At 40.5% G+C, this 24262-nt stretch overlaps 1 long non-coding RNA gene across 1 annotated transcript in view; it reads right to left on the bottom strand.

Annotated features, from left to right (window-relative positions):
- LOC122428456 overlaps positions 1–24262 on the bottom strand; it is a 117298-nt gene that overhangs the window by 15603 nt on the left and 77433 nt on the right. Inside the window, exon 2 of the long non-coding RNA XR_006265716.1 lies at positions 16344–16493. This is a non-coding gene — a long non-coding RNA (uncharacterized LOC122428456). The remainder of the gene's footprint in view (positions 1–16343; positions 16494–24262) is intronic.

Raw genomic sequence — 24262 nt, 5'->3', positions numbered from 1 at the left:
CACTGTACCAGCATCACCGTTTTTCTTTTCTGTCTCCACCATTATACGCACTTATTCAACAGCTATTGACTGAACACTTCCTAAGTGCCTGCACTATGCTAGGGGTTGGGGAAATAACAAAAGCTAAGACAGAAGTCCCTGCTTTTTGAAGAGTAGAATGTTTTGAGTTTTTGAAGGTAAGGAACATACATTAGATTTTGAATATTCAGAGCCCAGCACACTATCAGATGTACTCAGTAAGCAAATCATCTGTCAAATGAATTAATGATTAAAAATTTCAGAGGGCAAAGCAAATACTAATGGGAAGGATGGAATCAGTTGGAAGATACAAATTTTGGCCAGAATAAAAATTTTCAGGTAACTGAAGATACAATAAAGAAATGCACTGCCTCCGTTCTACTTAAAGCATTCAAGCAAAATTCCATTCATAGGAGGTTGGTCTACACAGTTACTAAGGTACCTTCCAACTGTAAGATTTCTTTCATCTTCTGGTAGATTAAATGATGGGAAGATGATTTATTTCTTAATTTTTCTTTTTTCAAAAACCTGAATGCTTATAATGTACTAGACATGACATTAAGCATGTTAAGTCTATTAAACATTAATTAAATCATAACAACAATTCATACAAGGCAAGTAAAATAGCAGAAGAGATGACTAGCTCTTTATCTAAGATCTGCTTCTCTTTTTTCTGGACATATAGCTAGATTACATTTCCTAGTGTCCCTGTGGTTAGGAGTGACCATGTGACTGAGTTCTAGCCAATAGAATATAAACGGAAGTGATGTGTGACATTTCCATAAATGCATATGGATAAATGATCCATAAACCTCTCCCAGATATGCTCTTGCATTCTTTCCCTTCTAGCATGCTAAAATGAAGGTACTTCTAACACATGCATTCTCAGTGGGGGTAATATAGCTCCCAAGAAGTGGAAATATTTGTTTGAGGGCACAAAAACCATCTTCGATATTACAATAGCTGGTGGCTCTTCAAAACTCAACTCTGCCTGATAGTATCTTCTTTCTTAATATTTCATTTCTCTCATTAGAGAGATTTTAAATTTGATTTACTTAATTTTAATTAATTGGGTTTAATTGATTTAATTTTTCTCCTTAAGGGGGAAAATGAAAAAAAAAAATTGAGAAATATTTGCTCTAAAGTAACCTTGGAAGCTGCATGCTGGAGATAATAGAACTTCTGTCAGCCTGGATCTCTGAATGATTAACTGGAAGAGAGGCTCCTAGGTCACTACCCAATACCATTAGTGAACAGAAATCAGATTTCTATTGTATTTGAGCCATTATCAATTTGGGAGTCTGACATAGCAGTTAGCTTACCTTAAACATTACAACTACTAGCTTACCCATTTTACACATGAGGAAAACTGAGCTCAATGAGCACAGGCTTAAGGTCAGGACTACGGGCAAATGTTAAAGCAGAGATTTGAAACAAGTCTGATTCCAAAGTCTGAGCCACTGCCTTAGGCTCTGTTGCTTCCCCAGCTGTCAAAAGCTACATATTTCCACTGAATGAGATGATCTCCAGTCTGAGCTATTGAAGAATACTGAATGCATTTGAGGATTAAACTTATATTGCTTTTAGTTTATACTTAGTTTGGTTTTTATGCACCCAAAGTTGATAAACACTTCAGAAATCATCACTTTCACTCAGGGTGATGAAGTTGTCCTGGGGCAAGTCCCCTGAAATCAAATGTGCACAGTAATAAGACATGAAAAGTAGCATGTGGAAATAAATTAATATCTCTTTTGAAAGACACAAAAACAAGCTGCATTAGTTCTGGGTGAAACCCTTAAAAAACTCAAGTACAGATGAGCAACTGTCAAAGGGCTATAGAATTTGGTTTCACATGCACTAGAAAAAATCAGAGTTTTCCCAGCTGAAAATGAAAAGTTCAGGATGAAGATTTCATGACAAATCTCATCAGAAATTATTTCAGAGATTTTGCTTTTCTAAGCATCTTAAAGTAGAAGATCATATTTCAGACAGTGACGGGCTTTGTTGTAAATTTGTGACTCTATGGTTTTCCCAGAGAAATTACTTATGATGTGTCCATGTAGAAACTATTTAATTTGCATTGTCTGCAAAAAAGTATTATCAGTTCATAGAGAGGGCCTAAGGAGACTTTCATTATCTGTGTAAGGTCAGTCATCTTTAATGCAGTGTAAGTCTTAGAATTGCTGATATTTTTTTATAAAAGACAGTAAGAAAAAAATGTTGGCTAACAAAGCCTACTGTGGTGATGAATGGGAAGAACATTGCTCAAACCTTCTAAATTCCTTATATGACTTTTATTGTGTGCCCGTTTCTGATGGTCTTTAGATACACAATTGAACAGTGCTCTTCAGAGAATTTTCCTCTTTTTTGCTTCATTTTACTCCATTGCTTCTTAAATAAGTTAATTTACTGCTCTGAGACTTATATGCATCGCATTCCAACCTGAAATGCCGTAAATTTTTTAAAAATGGAACTATTGAATAGTAGATGGAGATTACAGGCTCTTTTAGATGAAGGTTGGAAAAGGAATTGTCTTTTATTCTTATATTTTTAAAAGGGTGCTACAGTTTTGGAACACATTTCCAGATGTAAAATTAACATCACAGAGAAACACCAGGTTCACACTTTTTATATTTAATGCCAACTCTTCTGTATGCTCTGAGTAGCCCTACCTTTTAGCATTTAAGAGATAAAGCTCTGCTTTAAATTTTCCAATTATTACCTGTCTGGTACAGTTGCAACAGGACCATATCAAGTATTTGAGTTTTACTAGGGAAACGTAATTACAGTTTGAAAAATAGTAGAAAATGCATTCCTATCACATCCTTAGTGGCAGTTTATATGCTAAAAAGAAAAACGCTTAGGGCCTAATTCATAAGAGCTTTATGCTTCATTTACATTTTTCTGTGCAGTTTACTTGGAAAAGAGCATAATGCATGTTTTTCAAGTAAAATATGCCATTTTGGGATTCATTCAACTTGCTTTCCATTGTCCTCATTGAGGGCCAACTGTTCTTTTTACAGTCCTAAAGGGCACCAGTAAATGGAGTGGGTGGAAAGCCCTCAATATTAACTAAAAGAAATGTCTAAAACCATTGTACAGATTATTTAGAAAATTTACAGCAGTCTCCAGCAGTCAAATCTTGGAGAACCTATTGTGCTTTTACTATGCAGACTGTTTTCCAGGCCCTTCGTATAGGATACTGAACAAGTTATATGACAATACAGATAGATATTTTTGAGGGCTGCTTAGAATTCACAAAAAGACTGACCATTTCCTGGCTAATCTAGGTTCTTTTACTTAGTTCAGTGTTCCTCAAAACATGACCTGTAGGCTAGCAAGTATGCAAATCAACTGAGAGTCTTTTGTTAAAAATATGATTTCTTAGTGATCCTAAATTTTTAAGGTGGAGACCTGGAATTTGAATTTTACAGGTTATTCAGATGATTCAGAACTTCCTTTTAGGTAGGACCACATACTCTCCTTTAGTGATCAACAATTTGCTAAACCAAATTTATTAGCTGGTGTAAGATCACTGAACACGCAGGAGGCTAAACTCATGTATGAAAAAGACAGCAATTTGGTACCAAGCAGAAAATTATGACTCATGAGAGTCTAACCTATGATCCTCAGTCTTTCCTACGTCTACTGCTTTCTAGGCTCTCCAAAACTGTACAAAGAAAAGTCCAGGCAAAAAGCATTTCTCACATTGTTCACTAAAGCACTGGAAAATGAATATTGCAGATAACCAACTGGTTACTTATTCTATACATTATCAAAACCACCAGGCCAACTCTCTTCCCTCACTGAATTCACCGAATTTACTGAGTGGTGTTGGCATCATGTTGCAACCACCATAGCCTGATATCAGAGAAAATTTGATATCCAACACAGCTGTTCTAAAAATGAGTTGTCTCTGCCATTTTAGAGTAACAGTTTTAACATATTTAGTGGAAGAAAGCCACAGACCTTGACAGATTTAGCTAAGTCTACTCCAAGCTAAAGCTGAACACTTACTTCACACTTCCTCACTGACTGATAAAAGAAAAACCTTACGTAGTAGGAATTCCTAAGTACCACTACAACTGATTTTCCTCTCCTTCCTGGTACGTAGGAAGATGATACCTCCCTGCCCAAGTAAGTAGAAATGATGTGTCCCTTCCTGAACAAAACATTTAATTGCCAGTATGAACCTCCCGGCAACAGTCCCGCCCTGCTGCAGCAACCACGCAGGGACATGTTCCCAAGGCTGCAGTCACAGGGTGATGGGCATTCAAAATCCTGGACCACTGAGTTACCCCAGAGTCACCTGGATTTGCCATCATCTTTGTAAGAAAGAAGCAAACTTTTCTTCTGGTGAGCCACTGGGATATGTGGCTGTTTGCCACCGCAGCATAACTTGTCCTACCCTGGTTAAAATAACACAGTGAGATATATGGTAATATATGGTAATACATGGTAATAACAGCTGAACATCTGGTACATGGTAACTACATGGTAATAACAGCTACCTGTTAGCATGAGCAAAAGGAACACTCTAGACTGATACCTGGCAGAAAAGTCATGGTGACCAAACAGCTCTTTCTCAAAGAACATTTCATGTTCATTGGAATAGATTCAGTCTCTGGGTGGCAATGAAATACTTTGAAACATTTTCTAGCTCTGAGAAGGCGTTGGGGATTCAACTCAGAAGAGATTACTTTGAGGACCAAATGAGATAATGTATGCCGAAGTGCTCTGTTTACCGCACAGAGCTATACAAATAGGAATCGGCTTGACAAAGAGCCCATTTAGATTGTACTTAAGTTCACACATTCTAAAGTGAGTACTCCATCATGTTGCTTTCCCTTGGAGAGTTTTTTGTTCTGATATTTAAAAGAGAATAAAATTTGTTGTGTAAAAGGGGATTCATACATTATGAATCCGAGTTACATTTTCTGTTTTGCCACTATTATCTACATTATAGTCATGCTTTTTTAAAAGATATGTCTATTAAGCACTAGGTGGGAGCACAATGGATTGAAATGCTGTGAGAGGAAGAAAAGTGGAGGAAGAATCAGCCCCCAGTTTTATCAACGGTGTAATACAATTAGCAGCTTCTAATCTCCCTCGTGTTTCCACCCCACTCTAAGTAAAAGTGCGCTCACTTCTAGCAAGTGCTATCTTTAGAAATTGGTCTCATAACAATGGGGCTTGGTCAGTATCTTCAAAATCCAATTTTTATCCATGCACATTCTTTTGAATGATGTTTTTTTTCTTCTGAAAAGTGGTTAGGATTAATTAAGCATAGATACCTGGATAAGAGCTGAGGGAGTTGGTAATGGACAGGGAAGCCCAGCGTGCTGCAGTCCACGGGGTCGCAAAGAGTCAGATATGACTGAGCGACTGAACTGAACGTGGATAAGAAAAGGTTAACAGAAATATGAAAATCCTTAATTCACTACCACAGCTCTCAAAAGAAAAAGAGAGAAAAGACTTTTTTTAGGCTATTCTAAGAGAGACAGTCCATTATACCATTTTCTTCTGTGTCAGTTTGCCCTAAAGGGATGCTGTTTCCTGAGTTTAATAAGGACCCTATTTCTTCTGAGCCCCTACAGTCTATTAATTACTGTGGTGGGTGCTTTGAGACATCGCAGCAATCATTTGTTAGATGATAAGAGCTCTCCTCATTCTGAGATTTTAGCTATCTAAAATTACCCAGATGAAACAGATGTTGCAAATATGAGTCCTTATTAGAATGTTTTCTTCTCGTTACCCAGCAGAAAACCGTGTTCCTCACAAGCCAGCCACACAGAGAGGGGCTGCCATAAAAGCTTCAACTGGGCCTGCTGTCTGTGACTCCTGCCTACAGGACCTCTGGGCACCCAAAGACATCTGGTTTGCATCAGATATTGCATCTGACACAATACAAAAAGCCAAACCGGAAGAAGCCAATGGAGAGCCAAGAGCAGTGTTACCCAGGTCCACTCCAAACCCAGTCCCCATTCCCACAACGTTACGCAAAGTAAATCTGCAACCTTTGCAACCAGGAGGCTAGTGCGCACAGACCTGTTTAATGAAGAACTGGGGGAGACGGACCCGTTCAGCATGCTGTTAGTGCTATGTGATTGATGTTCATACAGTGGGACTTTGTTCTGTCTGCAGGGAGTGTCTGTCTGTGGTAATGGTTTTATAATACAAAAAAGAGGAAAATAAAAGGGAGAAAAAGCTATCGGGAGACATATCCCAATAAATAATCCAAACTATTTCCCTTCCTCCTTTCTCTATCCCCCCAGCATGTCTGTTGTCCACCAAAAGTTCAACAAAGACATCGGTTCTTGAGCCAGGGCTGACCAAGAAAGGAGTCTTGTGTCTACAAGATGGGATCTGTGTTAGCGTCCCTGCCAAACTCTGGCGGGGAGCAGTGTGCCGCAAGCGTTGACTCACTGCCAAGGCAGGATAGATTCCAGAGCTCGGCAGTTGGGGTCCTCGGTCAAGAATACCCCCTTTCATAGGACTTCTGCCGGCACATTCTCAAGGCCGCCAAAAAAGGTTAATGGAGAAGATGAAAGGGTCAAGGGAGAACTTATTTTTTTTTTTTCTATAGTTTGTTTTTTTTTTTTTTTTCCAGTGGGTTTGTCATACATTGATATGAATCAGCCATGGATTTACATGTATTCCCAATCCCGATCCCCCCTCCCACCTCCCTCTCCACCCGATTCCTCTGGGTCTTCCCAGTGTACCAGGCCCGAGCACTTGTCTCATGCATCCACCTGGGCTGGTGATCTGTTTCACCATAGAAAATATACATGCTGTTCTTTTGAAATATCCCACCCTCACCTTCTCCCACAGAGTTCAAAAGTCTGTTCTGTATTTCTGTGTCTCTTTTTCTGTTTTGCATATAGGGTTATCATTACCATCTTTCTAAATTCCATATATATGTGTTAGTATGCTGTAATGTTCTTTATCTTTCTGGCTTACTTCACTCTGTATAATGGGCTCCAGTTTCATCCATCTCATTAGAACTGATTCAAATGAATTCTTTTTAATGGCTGAGTAATATTCCATGGTGTATATGTACCACAGCTTCCTTATCCATTCATCTGCTGATGGGCATCTAGGTTGCTTCCATGTCCTGGCTATTATAAACAGTGCTGCGATGAACATTGGGGTGCACGTGTCTCTTTCAGATCTGGTTTCCTCAGTGTGTATGCCCAGAAGTGGGATTGCTGGGTCATATGGCAGTTCTATTTCCAGTTTTTTAAGGAATCTCCACACTGTTCTCCATAGTGGCTGTACTAGTTTGCATTCCCACCAACAGTGTAAGAGGGTTCCCTTTTCTCCACACCCTCTCCAGCATTTATTGCTTGTAGACTTTTGGATAGCAGCCATCCTGACTGGCGTGTAATGGTACCTCATTGTGGTTTTGATTTGCATTTCTCTGATAATGAGTGATGTTGAGCATCTTTTCATGTGTTTGTTAGCCATCTGTATGTCTTCTTTGGAGAAATGTCTGTTTAGTTCTTTGGCCCATTTTTTGATTGGGTCATTTATTTTTCTGGAATTGAGCTGCAGGAGTTGCTTGTATATTTTTGAGATTAATCCTTTGTCTGTTTCTTCATTTGCTATTATTTTCTCCCAATCTGAGGGCTGTCTTTTCACCTTACTTATAGTTTCCTTTGTAGTGCAAAAGCTTTTAAGTTTCATTAGGTCCCATTTGTTTAGTTTTGCTTTTATTTCCAATATTCTGGGAGGTGGGTCATAGAGGATCTTGCTGTGATTTATGTCGGAGAGTGTTTTGCCTATGTTCTCCTCTAGGAGTTTTATAGTTTCTGGTCTTACATTTAGATCTTTAATCCATTTTGAGTTTATTTTTGTGTATGGTGTTAGAAAGTGTTCTAGTTTCATTCTTTTACAAGTGGTTGACCAGTTTTCCCAGCACCACTTGTTAAAGAGGTTGTCTTTTTTCCGTTGTATATCCTTGCCTCCTTTGTCAAAGATAAGGTGTCCATAGGTTCGTGGATTTATCTCTGGGCTTTCTATTCTGTTCCATTGATCTATATTTCTGTCTTTGTGCCAGTACCATACTGTCTTGATGACTGTGGCTTTGTAGTAGAGTCTGAAGTCAGGCAGGTTGATTCCTCCAGTTCCATTCTTCTTTCTCAAGATTACTTTGGCTATTCGAGGTTTTTTGTATTTCCATACAAATTGTGAAATTCTTTGGTCTAGTTCTGTGAAAAATACGTTGGTAGCTTGATAGGGATTGCATTGAATCTATAGACTGCTTTGGGTAGAATAGCCATTTTGACAATATTGATTCTTCCAATCCATGAACACGGTATGTTTCTCCATCTGTTTGTGTCCTCTTTGATTTCTTTCATCAGTGTTTTATAGTTTTCTATGTATAGGTCTTTTGTTTCTTTAGGTAGATATACTCCTAAGTATTTTATTCTTTTTGTTGCAATGGTGAATGGTATTGTTTCCTTAATTTCTCTTTCTGTTTTTTCATTGTTAGTATATAGGAATGCAAGGGATTTCTGTGTGTTAATTTTATATCCTGCAACTTTACTATATTCATTGATTAGCTCTAGTAATTTTCTGGTAGAGTCTTTAGGGTTTTCTATATAGAGGATCATGTCATCTGCAAACAGTGAGAGTTTTACTTCTTCTTTTCCTATCTGGATTCCTTTTACTTCTTTTTCTGCTCTGATTGCTGTGGCCAGAACTTCCAACACTATGTTGAATAGTAGTGGTGAGAGTGGGCACCCTTGTCTTGTTCCTGATTTCAGGGGAAATGCCTTCAATTTTTCACCATTGAGGGTGATGCTTGCTGTGGGTTTGTCATATATAGCTTTTATTATGTTGAGGTATGTTCCTTCTATTCCTGCTTTTTGGAGAGTTTTAATCATAAGGATGGCAGATGATCCAGTAGAGAGGATCATAACAAAGCAGAAGAGAGAAGAGCAAATGGGAGAAGCAGATCCTGGAAAAGAGGCCAGGGATGCATGGGTGGGAATGTGACGTGAGCTGGGGCCGTGCCTCAAGAAGGGAAACAGTACCCAGGAGAGACTCAGCAGTTTGGTAAAGTGCTGGGTGAGAGAAAGGGCGTGTCCTTTCCTGATTCCTAACACTTTCTTGGGAAAGTAGGAAGCTAGGCCACCAGCCAAGAGTGCGGAGTAGGGAGGAAGTAATAAAAGCATGAGGATAAAGGAAACATCGTGAAGTCTTCATCAGGAGCTGCGGAGAGTGACTCACCTAGGAGAATGGGGTAGAATCGCATGCTTCACTGCCTGTACATGAATGGGAAATCACAGAAGTGTTTATTGCAGTATAAAAAAAGATATTACCAAACAATAAAATGATTGTAGACTTACAAGTTACAACAGTTAGTGAACCACAGAACCACTGTAGCAAGAGCTTTTAGACTGATCTGCATAGGTTCTGCAGCAGGACTGTTCAGACTTGATTTTTCACATACATGTCATACACAATCACCCATAGTTTCATGTACATCACAGTTTGTGACATTAGCATGCTCACCTGGCTGGTGGAGCAGTGGCAGGTAGGGGCAGTTGCATCAAAGACTTCTCTCAATACCTCCACCCCACCCCCAGGCCCACAAGCCCTGTACCTGCCCAGCTCCAAGACCAAAGGGAGCCCGGAGTCAGCAACAGAGACTCGGCTTAATGCATGAGGGGGCTTAGAAGTCTGAAGCAAGGTCTTGGATCAACACCCCACCTGTGCGGTAGACAGCAGGCTGGGCCTGGCAGCAATCTTCAGCCCCAGGGGCAGGGGGAGGCTACCAGTTATGAGAGGGATTACATTAGGTTGATCCATCAGTTACCAGCAGAGGGGACCACCCCTCACTGTCCCTTGGATGAGAACAGTCACTAGCTGGGGCGTGGGGCAAGTATGCAGGAAGGTCAGTGCTGTGAGTAGTTAGTAGGTGAAGCAGGCACTGGTCAGCAGGGGATGTACACAGAGCAAGAAAACAGCTGCCTTGAGTGGCCTGAATATACAGCCGCTTGACCCAAGGGAGTGAGCTGCCCCCACTCACTCTTCCAAACTCACTTTGAGAGAATCAGCAGGCACCTTCAGGCTGCCCTTGAAAGGAGATATTACCTACATGTATCTGGAAAGGATTGGGTAAAGAGTAAAATGTCACTGGTGATCATTGTTCAGATTTAAAGTGAGAATTTGGTGCACAGAATGCATCAGTATTATTTTTTTAACTCCCCAGTGATTCTGATGTATAGTCAGGATCAAGAACCAGTGTGCTGAAAGAGTGAAGCAAAGAAACAATTCATTCCAAGTACAGAAGTGAGTCACATTTTTTGTGATACACTTGAGTTGGTTCCTAAAACAGGATTTCACCCTGGAACATGGAGCAAAAATAAGTTCTAAGGCTGAAGAGAAAACATGAAGATTTAAAAACAAAAAGAAAAAAAAAATCACTCCAAGAGAGGGACAGGAATGGCAAGCTTAGCAAATGCTGAATGTTCCTTGAGATTATGATGTCAAGCACAAGAAGGAATCTGCAGCAACATGGGTAGACCTAGAGATTATCATACTAAGTGGGGTAAGTCAGACAAAGACAAATGTCATGATATCACTTACATGTGGAATCTTAAAAAAATGATACAAATGAGCTTATTTATAAAGCAGACTCACAGTCTTCAAAGACAAACGTATGGTTACTAAAGGGGAAAAGTTGAGGGGAGGGATAACAGGAATTTGGAATTAACATATACACACTACTATATAAAAATAGATATTCAACAGGGAACTCAATATACTGTAATAACCTAGAAAAACAATGGATTTATGTATGTGCATAACTGAATCACTTTGCTGTATACCTAAAACACAATACTACAAATCAACTATACTCCAATATAAAATAAAAATTAATTTTTAAAAAAGGGAGTATAATGATAGGTAAGTGCAGAGAAATGTCCGATTACCAACGAGAGGTTCAACCTGTTTCAGGCACCAGGGAGCCACTGCAAGAATTTGAGGATAGGGATGATAAAGTTATAAGGCCACGTGATCTTTTATAAGGTCATAACACTAAACACCAACTAGAATTCTGATCCTGTAAAATCATGGGAAGTGTTGTGTAGATCATTTTTCATCTAATAAAAACACAATTTGTCTCACTGTCCCACTAATTCAGCATGTGAAGAGATTTCTTAATAGCTCTTCACTTTGAATCATTTTCCTAAATATTCCTAATTGAAGTGAACTGGAGTAACACAGTGGGAATAAATGGGGCCAATAATCCTGTAGGGAAAGTGTCTGTAGGTACAACAGGCCTGATTACCTACTGTTAAAGGGCGTGTATCTATATCTGGCCTAGCTTCACCGACTCTCTTCAGGTCATCAAGGAAAAAACATGAAACAATTTTAAAATATACACAGTTCTGTGTCCTCATATGCTTTACAGACAAAGGGTAAATCATGTTCAGGTAATACAAGCCTGAGAAAATCTATAATTTCTATACATACTTTTAAGAATGATTTTCAGTGTTTGCATAGAATTTAGCTTCTTGCTTGTAGTTTTTCTTCAATTACTATTAAAGTCAGTTTGCACTTTGTCTTGAATATACATCATCAGTGGCATGGAGAATGTAGACTGGCAATATCCCTAGAACAAATGGAGGACAACTTTGCTATTCTTACTTCCCAGTGAATCTGCAAAGTGAGCATTTCACAGGTGGATAACATAGGAGCTGATCATATGTGATAGACATAAGGACGGTGTTCTGTCTTCATGATCCAGTATGAGAAGAAAAAGAAAGGGTTCAGATTTCTTTGCAAAAGATGTAGATTCAAGAGAATCAATAGAACTTCTTTTAACAGTTTAATATGCAGTACTGACTATGGAAGGTACTTTACATCTCCACAATAGAGCTCTGGGTAGAATGAAAAAGAGTTTCACTCTGAGTTCAGCTATTTGTGGATATTTTGAATGTAGGAGCTCAACTAATGAAGCCTACCTACTGTTAATATCCTGCTTTCATGATGTGCCTAAAAGCATTGTTATTGTTTTTAATATTATTCATTAACCAAGAGCACATGAGGAGTAATGTAAGGACCTGTCTTAGAAATGCACTTGCTGTCTGGGAGGGAACGGAAATGCACTCAGAACAGATGCTGCTAGCCCAGGATTTGGTGGGAAGCAATAAGAAATGGCAACCCACTCCAGTACTCTTGCCTGGAAAATTCCATGGACTGAGGAGCCTGGTGGGCTACAGCCCATGGGGTCACAAAGAGTTTGACACGACTGAGCAACTTCACTTTCAAAAGTGCCTGAAGAAAGAAAATCAGCTCCAGCTTTCAGGCTTTATTTTTGTCAAACAAGTTTTCAGGTTGATGCTTCTAGACACTGGCAGACCCTTCCTTCCTGCTGCTTCCCACCTCCAGCCCCAAGTACATTCTGCCTCCTTCCCCTGGGTCTGAATCTGGCCTACCTAGCTGAGATCAGTGCCACTGGACAGGGAATGAACTAGTTCTGCCTCAGTGTGCACCCAGAATAGTATTAACAACTCCACATGGGACAAAGCAGCAAGGTTCCCGGAGAAGGAGGGCCTAGGGAGAGCAGACCTATGCAAGCAACTCTGAGAAAACCGTTTCTTTCTCTTTCCCGAAACTTCACACAACAGAAACCATTTATTCTGCAATATTTGGAGCCATGACTTTATCTTTTCTGTTGCTTGCGTTTCTCAAAAGGTGAATTTAGTCCTTTGTCTCTGGTTCCTTTCTACTCTCCTCTCCCAGATAAGATGAAGATCAAAGATCTTCCTTTCTCTCTATTTTTCTTTTTTAAACACAGAAGGATGAATCCAATAGAGTTTGGAGGTCCATTAAAAACCCCAGTAACCCACTGAGTTAATTAACATACAAAGCAACTTTAATTTATGTATGGCCCAAGATGTTTCATTGAGAAAACAATGTGTGTTTTCAAAATAAGCACATTTACAAAAATATATACCGACTGGTATACCTTAACCATCTTCATGGGGGTCTGTAATCGACACACATGCCAAAAGAGACAGACAGTTTGAAAAGGCCAGACAGTTGGGAAGAGCTGCTTTGCAAGCCTGGAATAGATGAAGGATGTAGCAACCAAACATCATAACTTAGGCTTTATCACCATTCCCTAGATTAGAACATTTTCATACTCAGATAAACAAATGCTTTGTCTTATACAAATCTTTTTATTAATTTGAAACCATGTTTCAAAAGCTTTGACTCCTGTAAATTTCTCTTAGAAATTATCGGCCCTTTCATTAACCCTGATCAAACTGTCTTTGTATATATTAGGCTATACAAGATGGCTTATTAGTTGTTCTGGGTCTCTTGGAACAAAAGAGGGTAAAAAATGACGGGGACACTGTTGGGGGGGCATGCATAAAGTGCCCTGGAGCTCACAGCACCCAGAGACCTTCACAAATACAGCCGCCTGCCAGAGAGCCTACTGAATAACTCCCAAAGAGCTGCTCACATGCCCCAGGATTGTTTTGAGAAGAATCCTACAGCCAAGTTCCTCTTCTCGTGGACTCCTATGAATCCATGGATATGTTTTGGAGAAATCTTCATGTATTATGATTATGAAGTACATGTTTTCATTTCAATGATCTTTCAGAAACAGTGTAAGCACATTCTGGATTATCTGGGTACCCCTTTACATTGGGTATTTCCAAGTGGGGATAACCAAAAGTGGCAGCAGTTACCTTTTAATACAGGGCTTCTCGAAGCTGAGGTCCACATGTGGAGGGAACAAAGAGAACTCAGGTATGGACGCCACTGCTGTGGTCGAAAGCCAAGGACTGAATGGCAGCTTTTGTCTTCCTATTCTTCAATTTTTGGCTTGCTCCATACTAACGGGGCTCCTCTTTAAAACATTCTTTCAAGGCCAGTGAGAATATTTCTTATTTTCCATAATCAAACATCAAGGGAAATGTTCCTTAATGAATCTGCTTCCACATCGCACATTAAGCTCAGCGCAAGATCCCTCGGCATTTCACTTCTGGTTCTTCATTTTATCCCCTGTTTCAGGTATCTCTGTCACCTGCATTGACTACAGCAGAGCTCCCAAACTGACGTAACCATATCCTGTGGCTCAGGAGGTATGGAGAAATCCAGACTAGCCCTACCACAAACTCAGAAGCGCCTCGGGCTCTCAGATAACACCCCAGCAACATCCCCCAGTTATCAGCATTCAGAGACTGTGGAATGAAATTCCAGGCAGAACAAATTCATCCTGACTTATGAATTTCCTGGAGTTTATTACAATGAACCAAACTTGGAAGATGTGATTGAAAAAAGTTCCTAATACCCCCCACCAGAATAAAATGTGTGAGCCAGCTGAAAACAGGGAGTTGATTTCCCAGACGATTCCTTGGATTGATTTAGATGCAGCCATCTCAAATCTCATACAGTTCAGATTAATACCCACTTTATCCTCCTCTGTTGCTCACTTTCTCACAGATGAATTAAATAATGCCTACCTGAGCCACCCCAAGTCCTGCAGGAGCGCAACCTGATTGCTCGGAAGTGGTCTATTACAGTGAGCATGAAAAGCAATCATAATAAATTACTACTTTTAACTCTCTCTCTCTCTTTCCCCCCTCTCTCTCTTTCTCTCTGTCTCTCACACACACACCACATCCTCCCCCCGCCACTGCTGCCTCACAGCAGCCCTCATGCTTCAATAGGCCAATTAAGATACGTGAAATAAACATGCAGGTTGAAAATGAGCCATCTCTCTTCAGAGTCGCCTGCAAATCGAACAGAGCTTCATTGCATTTGGTGTCAGGGGCAATTAACCCAGGTACTGTTGTATCTGACACTCCTTGTGACCTTCAAACGCTGCAGGTAAAGCTGCTGTTCCCTGACGCTTCTTGTTCCCCACCTCCCCTCTATCACCTCTCCGTCTTAGCTGTCGCACATTCCCACTAAGTATTTCTCTTCAACCAAATCAACTTTTTGACACATGTCTCTCATTGCTTTCTCTGTTCCTGACTTTCACGAAACATTCAGAGGAAGAAGAGCTGAAGCAATCCTGTTTCTAGGAAAGGAAGAGAGAGAAAGGAGATGCTGCATTGTCTTCTAATCACCAGCTCAATCAGAAATTTGGCAGCCTGGAAATGTCATTCATAATATATGGAGCAAGTGCTTTTAAAACTGGATTATGGGGATTTTTTTCCTGATATAAAGCCAGGCGATTTTTTGCTGATGCAGCTAAATAAAATAATCCTTTCTTCGGTCCTTCCCTGAGGGACATTTTCATATTATTTGATGTTATGTGTCTTTTTTCTCCTCTTCGTGACTTTCTTTCTCCCATATTTATTAAAAGTTACAAAGTCTTCAAAACTTTTCTTGTAATTTTTGGTACATTTTCCACCATGTTCATGAATACACTGAAAATTCTTTCATTTTCTTCCACCGGCTTCTGTTTTGGTGGACTAATAATGTTGCTATTAAAAAAACACTCTGGATCAAAGAAAATATACTGAGCCTTAGATGTCAAAAGAATAAAGTTAAACTGCAGCTGATAAAATAGTTGAATGTTGTCTCAGGGAGCACAGAGTAAAAACACTATTCTAGAGAAATAGACCTTAGATACCATTTAGTCCAACCCACTCTTTTGCACACAAATCTAAGTTGTAAGATCTCTGTATAATAGTCTAATAGTCACCACATGGAAAATCTATCAACAAGGCCCCTCGTGCTATCTTCAAAATATAACCCAAATCCAAATAAATTCTGACCACTACCCTCACTCCCACCCAACCCAAGCCGTCATTACAATAGCCTCCTAATTAGTTTCTCTGCTTCCACATTTGCTCCAAAGTAAATATTCTATCACTGCAGTCATGTAAGGGCAGTGGGGTATGGGGGGCTTTGAAACATGAGTCAGACTGTGTTCTTCTCCTACTCGAAACCCTCCAAAGTCTTCCCATCTCAAAATCCTAAGTCTTTCCATGAACCAGAAGGCCCTACATGACCTGGCCCTGGGGGCCCCTCAGGTTCCATCACCTTCCTCTCTACGCCTTTCTAACTTCCCTCCAAGCAGGCTGTTCCTTACACACTCAGCGAATACTCCCGATTTTGCCCTTGATTCACAGTTTCCACGTAAAATGTTCTTTTCATAGACAGTCTCATGTCTCATTCAAACCTCTGCTCAAATGTCACCTGCTCAAGAGGCCTTTTCGGATTCTCCTACATTAAGAGCCACCTCGCCAACATCTCCCATCTCTCTTCCTTTTCCTAGCTCAGTTGTTGTCATAGAACTTATATCTCTAACCCACGTTCAACTAAATATCATCACATTTACTTACTCATGTGTTGACTGCATCCCCCACTCTAAAGAAGATGAGCAGAGTCTTTGCCTCTTCCACACAGTGCTGTATTTCCAGAAGAGACGAATCAGGCAGGAAGTCCCAGTCCTCAGACCTGTGGTCCGGTTACAGCTCTCTCTGTATAAGGATCTAGGAAAGAAAAGCAAAGATTGCCTGTTCTTCCTTCTGTGGTTTATGAAATAACCAATTGGGAATGTTTGAGATTTGGTATGAGGCAACCAAGGATCTAGTTTTGGCCCATCTGAAATATTAAAGGGCAAAACAATATGTGGGAATAAGGTCAAATAGTCTTAGTAGCAAACTATCTCTTTGTAAGATCTCCCTAGCATGACATGTTGGTTGTGGGAAGAGGGTGGGTATTTGTGATTCTAAAAATTATAAAATCTTTGTTAAAGTCTGAGAGGGGCATTATTTGACTTTCCTGTTGAATACGTGACAGTAAGGAGCTCTAAGACCTTAGAGAGAAGTAAGTAAAGGCTAAAAGTATGTGCCTTGGAGCCAAGCTGCCTGGACCCAAATCCTGGCTCAGTCACTTACATGATACGATGATTAATTTTATGTGTCAATATGACTGGGCCATGGGATACCCAGATATTTGGTCAAACATTATCCTGGGTGTGTCTATGAAGCGGTATTTGCATAAAACCACCATTAGAATTAATAGACCAAGTAAAGCGGATTGCTCTTCTTACTGTGGTGGGCCTCATTCAATAAGTTAAAGACCTGAACAGAACAAAAAGCCTGGCTCTCCCAAGAGTAAGAGAACTTCTCCAGCCTGGTGTTCTTCAAACTGGGATATTGAACTTAATGATACCACTCCAGTGACAGAAAGTGAAGAGGAACTAAAAAGCCTCTTGATAAAGGTGAAAGAAGAGAGTGAAAAAGCTGGCTTGAAACTCAACATTCAAAAAACTAAGATCATGGCATCCAGTCCCACCACTTCATGGCAAATAGAAGGGGAAAAGTAGAATCAGTGACACATTTTATTTTCTTGGGCTCCAAAATCACTGCAGACAATGACTGCAACCATGAAATTAAAAGATGCTTGCTCCTTGGAAGAAAAGCTATAACAGACCTAGACAGCACATTAAAAAGCAGAGACATCACTTTTACCAACAAAAGTCCATATAGTCAAAGCTATGGTTTTTCCATTGGTCATGTATAGAATTGTTGTGAGGCGTAAACAAGTTACTCTATATCAATTGTTTAAGCAGTCTCTAGCACATAGTAAGTATTAATTATGATGTCAATGTCAGCCATTACAGGGGCACCTCAGGCAGCACTAGAGGTAAAGAACCTGCCTGCCAATGCAGAAGACGTAAAAGACATGGGTTCAGTCCCTGGGTCAGGAAAATCTCCTGGGGGAGGGTCTGGCAACCCACCCTGGTATTCTTGCCTGAAGAAGCCCATGGACAGAGAAGCCCAGAATTCTACAGTCTATAGGGTCACACAGAGTCGGACACAACTGAAGCCATTTAGCATGCAAGCATGCACAGGCATTACAATTATTCTGGCAGCTGGGATCTTTTTTTAACAATAGCAGTTTTGTATGAGCAGTTTGCTCTAAGTAGAGTTTATGGAAGGGATATAGTTACTTCTGTTTTAATGCAGCTTACTCCAAGATCCCTGAAGCTATGATGAAAATATGGAATGCTCATTAACAAAATAATCCCTTCCACTTTTTATTTATTTATTTTTGGCTGCTCTGGGCTTTCATTGCTGCATGGGCTTTTCTCTCGTTGTGGCGAGTGGGGGCTACCCGCGGATTGCAGGGCACAGGTTTCTCGTTGCAGGGGCTTCTCTTGTTCTGGAGCATAGGACCTGGGGCATGCAGGCTGCAGTAGTTGAAGCACATGGGCTTAGAAGTTGTGGGTACTGGGCTTAGTAGTTGTGGGTACTGGGCTCAGTAGGAGCTCAGGCTCAGTAGTTGTGGTGCATGGGCTCCGTTGCTCTGTGGCATGCGGGATCTTCCCAGATCAGGGATCAAACCGATGTCTCCTATACTGGCAGGCAGATTCTTTACCACTAAGCCACCAGGGAAGCCCCTCCCGTTCACCTTTACTTAATATTCCACAGCAACACAAATGTCCCCAGCATAGTTACTTAGACTTTGTAAACCAAAGAGAAAAAAAAAATAGGTATGAACATTTAACAAGCTGTTTTCTAAGCACCAACAGTGTTTAAGGTTGGTATTCAAAGTCCACTTTACAAAAAAAAAAAAGTCCACTTTACAGATAAGGAAGCAGGAGAGGAGGACACTGCCATAGGCAAGGTCATACAAAAGGGAGGACTTCTAACTCTCCAGCCCACTGTTTAACTCACTAAATTCATACAACCAGTGACAAGCCAAATCTCCCTTTTAATACACTTGGTCTCTGACACCTTGAAGCCACTGGAATCCCATGTTCACTCCGAACAAATATTCATCTTGTGCTACTTCAGCCTCCCCAGGCCAGTCTGGGACTTAAGGTTTAATTAAATCCTGTGGAGCTGTATTTTTGAAGGAGCTATTATCTTTAAGTGATTCTGCTTTATGAGTGTCTGAGAAAAGAGGAGGGAGAGAGAAAGAAGAAGAGAGAGCAAGAGGTGACAGAGATGAGAAAGAGTACAAATCAAGTATCTTTGATCTAAGTTGATTAGTTATGCATTTTTGCCAGTGGTAATTGAAAGACACAAGGAGAATGTGAATTACCCACGGAAAGCAATAGTGTGTGGCAGATAGCCTGTCTCCATTACCTATGTCAGTGGTAGAACTGAAGTGCTGACACTGCGCCATGGTTTTCAAAAGGCAATTTTGGACATCACATAAAACAGTTCTTCACTCTTACAATTTACATTTAGATGCTGCAGAAATAAGTTATGGAAGCAAATCTAAGTAGAGTTTACAGTTTCAATGAAAATTTCTCTTTTCTTGTGATGTTTATTATTCATCATATACAATGCCATTACACAGTGAGGAGATTTTTCAAGAATAGGGTTTTTGCATTGCCCAGTTTGCCCTAGGCATGGTTAAAACAGGGGGACAGGTCCTTCTGCAAAGTAAAAATTAACTATTCTTTAGCTTTCAAAGAGTGATTTTGGATGAACAAATATTTAGGGGGTTCAGAAAATGGTCAGAGCTAGCAAGTCTTCTCCTTCCCAGACATTTTTATTTCTGAAACATAGAAACAAGGAAACAGCACTTTTCCATGCAAATGGAATGCCCCCAGGCCTTTCTTTGCAATATTTATGATCAAATTATATTTTTTAATGTCTTTGGAACTCAGGAAACAATTGGAACTACATGATTAGCTGACGGTGCTATGTTTTTAGTACATGCAATAAATCTAGATGTAAATCTCATTTCAAAATTGTATTCTCTGAGGTTGTTAGCCATTTGATCTTTAAATTTCCACATTTGGTGCAATCTAATTCAACAAATGGTAATTGCTTGCTATAGACTGGGCACTGTGGTGCTTAAAAATGACAGCACAAGTTCCTATGCCTAATGAACTCACAATTTAGTAAAGAGATGGGGCTTCTAAAAGAGACAGAAAAAAAAAAAGGCAGAGACTAAAGCAAAATGTAGAAGACAGTATCATGAAGGTATATTCAAGGTGCTATGCGAGGTTCAAATGTTTCTCCCTCAGAGCTACGTATCTCAACTCCTTCAAAGTCATGCTTACCAATCTTCTATCATCTTGTTCATCCTACATGTTGCACTTACCTTGAGACCCACAGGTTAATTTCTTCATCCCTTAAAGACACAGCACCTGATTCACAGGGACTCTATACCTCTGCTCTTGATGATTTCAGTGTCTTCTTGAAATTCCTTCCAATATCTTGGATTTGTAATTTCTTTGCCTTCTCAGCTACTATGACCTAATCTTTCGGCCCCCTTCAGCTTCCTTCTTTTCTATACATAGTCACTACAAATGAGCACACTGCTTCCATCAGCTCAGTTCCAAGTATTCTGTTCTTTGAGCTCCATATATTATCCCTCTGGTTTATCCTCTCTAGTACTCCAACTCCAGCAAGCTTTTTGAACCCATCTATGTCTTCACTTCCCTGCCCCACTCTGACCCTGATTCTACAATCCATCATTATTATTACTATTTTATACATGACCTAACCTCCCTGATCCCAACCCTGATCATTGCAAACCCACTCTCAATCTACACGTGAATCACAAGCATCAAAGCCACCGGGGAAGTGAACACATGCTTATGCTGATTCATTCTGCTTCAAATTAATGATTACAAACTCTACTACTTCTTGACATGCATATTATTATATTTTCCCCAATCCATTCTCAGTCTTCCACTCTCCAGAGGAATATTCTGTATCTTCCTTTCTCTCTCAAACATCCAACACCCGTTCTCTTATCCTTTCTCTGAGCTAGGAGCTGACTAATTATTCACTGAGAAAATGGAGGTAGTCAGAAGATCCACATCTTCCTACAGCCATAAACCCACCCGCATCTGTACCCATATACTCCTCCTTCCCTCCTGGTATTAATAAAACAGAGGAACCATTGACATCCATTTCAAAGGCCAGTCTCTTGACCCGTGCTTGGATTTCTGCTCTTGCCCAATTGAGAATTTTGTACCCCTTCTCTCCTATATCAGTGAATTTTCCCTCTGGATTAGTCCTATCAGTAAACAAACTTAGAAAATTCCTCCCATATTTCAAGTTCCCCTCCAACCACTGTCTCTTTGTCCTCCTTTATAGCAAATCTCAATTTTTTTAAAAAGTTTTCTATAACTGCAGTGTCATATTCCTCTCTGCCAATGCTCTTTGACACAGACTTTTGTCTCCATCATCTCATGGTACATCTCTTAATAGCCATCCCAATGATGATCATATCTCAACTCTTATCCAACCTCACATAGTGGCAGCATAAGACAAGGCCTATTATTCCTTATTCATTGAAAGACTTTCTTCACCTAGCCTCCAGGATGAGGATCCAGCTATAAACTGACAATTTCACAGTCGATATTTCCAGCCATCCCCTCTCCCCAAGTTCTAACTTTGTGTCTTCAACTGCCAAGTAGACACTGCCACTTGGATAGCTAACAGTGTGTGCATGCTAAGTCATTTCAGTTGTGTCCAACTCTTTGGGACCCTAAGGACTGTACCCCACCAGGCTCCTCTGTCCATGGGATTCTCAAGACAAGAATATTAGAGTGGGTTGCCATGCCCTTCTCCAGGGGATCTTCCTGACCCAGGGATCGAACTTGCAGCTCCTGAGGTTCCTGCATTGCAGGCAGGTTCTTTACCCCTGAGCCAACTAGGAAGTAGATAGCTAACGGGCATCTCAAATTTAACATATACAGAAGTTACACTACATTTCCCCCCTCTTAACTGTTTTTTCCTACAGTTAAGTCCCTCTCCAAAAAAAAGAAAAAATTCATTTCATCTTTCCAGTTGCTCATGCCAAAAACTTTGAAATTATCTTTGACCCTTTTGTTCTTTCCTCCTACATCCAAACTAACAGCAAACTTATTGGTACCACCTTCAAAATACAGCCAAACCCACCACTTCCTATCACCTCCACTGTTACCCTACTCTAAGCCATCACCTAGATTTTTACAATCATCTAATCAGACTGCCTATTTTTTACTCTTTTTTTTTTCAGTTAGTGATATTTTTTTTTCATTTATTTTTATTAGTTGGAGGCTAATTACTTCATAACATTGCAGTGGGTTTTGTCATACACTGACATGAATCAGCCATGGATTTACATGTATTCCCATCCCGATCCCCCTCCCACCTCCCTCTCCACCTGATTCCTCTGGGTCTTCCCAGTGCACCAGGCCCGAGCACTTGTCTCATGCATCCAGCCTGGGCTGGTGACCTGTTTCACCATAGATAATATACATGTTTCAATGCTGTTCTCTCAAAACATCCCACCCTCACCTTCTCCCACAGAGTTCAAAAGTCTGTTCTGTACATCTGTGTCTCTTTTTCTGTTTTGCATATAGGGTTATCATTACCATCTTTCCAAATTCCATATATATGTGTTAGTATGCTGTAATGTTCTTTATCTTTCTGGCTTACTTCACTCTGTATAATGGGCTCCAGTTTCATCCATCTCATTAGAACTGATTCAAATGAATTCTTTTTAACGGCTGAGTAATATTCCATGGTGTATATGTACCACAGCTTCCTTATCCATTCATCTGCTGATGGGCATCTAGGTTGCTTCCATGTCCTGGCTATTATAAACAGTGCTGCGATGAACATTGGGGTGCACGTGTCTCTTTCAGATCTGGTTTCCTCAGTGTGTATGCCCAGAAGTGGGATTGCTGGGTCATATGGCAGTTCTATTTCCAGTTTTTTAAGAAATCTCCACACTGTTTTCCATAAGTGGCTGTACTAGTTTGCATTCCACCAACAGTGTAAGAGGGTTCCCTTTTCTCCACACCCTCTCCAGCATTTATTGCTTGTAGACTTTTGGATAGCAGCCATCCTGACTGGCGTGTAATGGTACCTCATTGTGGTTTTGATTTGCATTTCTCTGATAATGAGTGATGTTGAGCATCTTTTCATGTGTTTGTTAGCCATCTGTATTTTTTACTCTTAACCCCTACATGTCTCTCCTCACAGATCCACCACAGTGATTTTTTTAATGTTAGTCATTTGAGGTCATTACTCTACTCAAAATATTCTAAGAGATCCATATTTCATTCAGAATAAAAGCTACAGCTTTTCCAAGACCCACCAGACCTACATGAACTGGTCCTTGGTCTCTCTGAGATTACCTCCTACCACCCTTCCCTGACTCGCTCTGTTCCAGGAGTCTTCCTCGCTACTACCCATGCATCTTGGCAAGCATGAGACTGCTTCAGGGCCTTTGGCCCTGCTGTTTCCTTGGCTGGGAACAGTCTTTCTTCAGGTTCACTCTCTCCCTCACCTGACATCTCTGCTCAAACAGTTACTGTGTCAGAGTTCCCTGAATACCTGTCATTGCCTCTTGTCTTATCCTACTCTGTCACTAGACTGTGTGTCACTTCCCAAGTTAGCGTTACCATCACCCAAAATGCTGCATATGTATTTTTTCTGTCTGCAATGACGAGGAGTACCTAGCGAACAAGGATTTTATTTTGCTCCTTGCTCTATGCCCCATATCTAGAGGAATGCTTGGTACATTATAGGTACTGAAGAAATATGTATAAAGGGAATGAACATTTCATGGGAAATTTCTACAATACTTGCTTCATACTGTCCCCTGCACCTATCAGCAGCAACAAGAGAAGTGAGAGTGAGACATAAGCCCTCCTTCCCCATGATTTTCATCAATTCCCTCGACTTTGATTGACATACAAGGTCAATAAAAACAATTTTCTCTGCATACGCAATCAAGGTAAGACCTCCAGGCTCCCTTCCAACCTTACTGTGGCCCCCAAGCCTTGTTTACTAGGGAACTTGAGAACATCCCTACGTGTCCTGTCCCTCCCTTTCCTGCTCTCCAAACCCACAGCACTGTCTCTAATATTCCTGCTTGTCTCGGGCCACTCATTTTTTATCTTTTTTGTGGGTTTCTCTTTCTCATCTCTTCCCCCTAAATTTTATTTTTCCGGAGACTTTGTCCTCAGCCTTCATTGCTCACTCATCGGTTTCATCCCATTCATTCCCATTAGCTACTATATATTTGTGAACGGCTCACAGTCCAGCCCGGCCCTTCACTACACTCCAGCCCTATGCATCTTCCTACTGCGCACCTCCACCTGGTGATCCCACGGGCACATTAAACTCAAGACCCTTGTATTAGTCAGAATAAGCTAGTTTATAGTGCAGTAAGAAGCCACCCCCAAACCTCAGGGATTTAACATGCAGAGTTTTACTTCTTGCTCACAGAAGGTCCCCTCAGACCTAGGTGTCTCTCCAAGGTAACTATTTCTGTACCCAGCGACCCA

The sequence above is a fragment of the Cervus canadensis genome, chromosome 26, assembly GCF_019320065.1.
Source record: "Cervus canadensis isolate Bull #8, Minnesota chromosome 26, ASM1932006v1, whole genome shotgun sequence".
Taxonomy (NCBI): Eukaryota; Metazoa; Chordata; class Mammalia; order Artiodactyla; family Cervidae; genus Cervus; species Cervus canadensis.
This window is presented reverse-complemented; position numbering and strand designations above follow the sequence as displayed.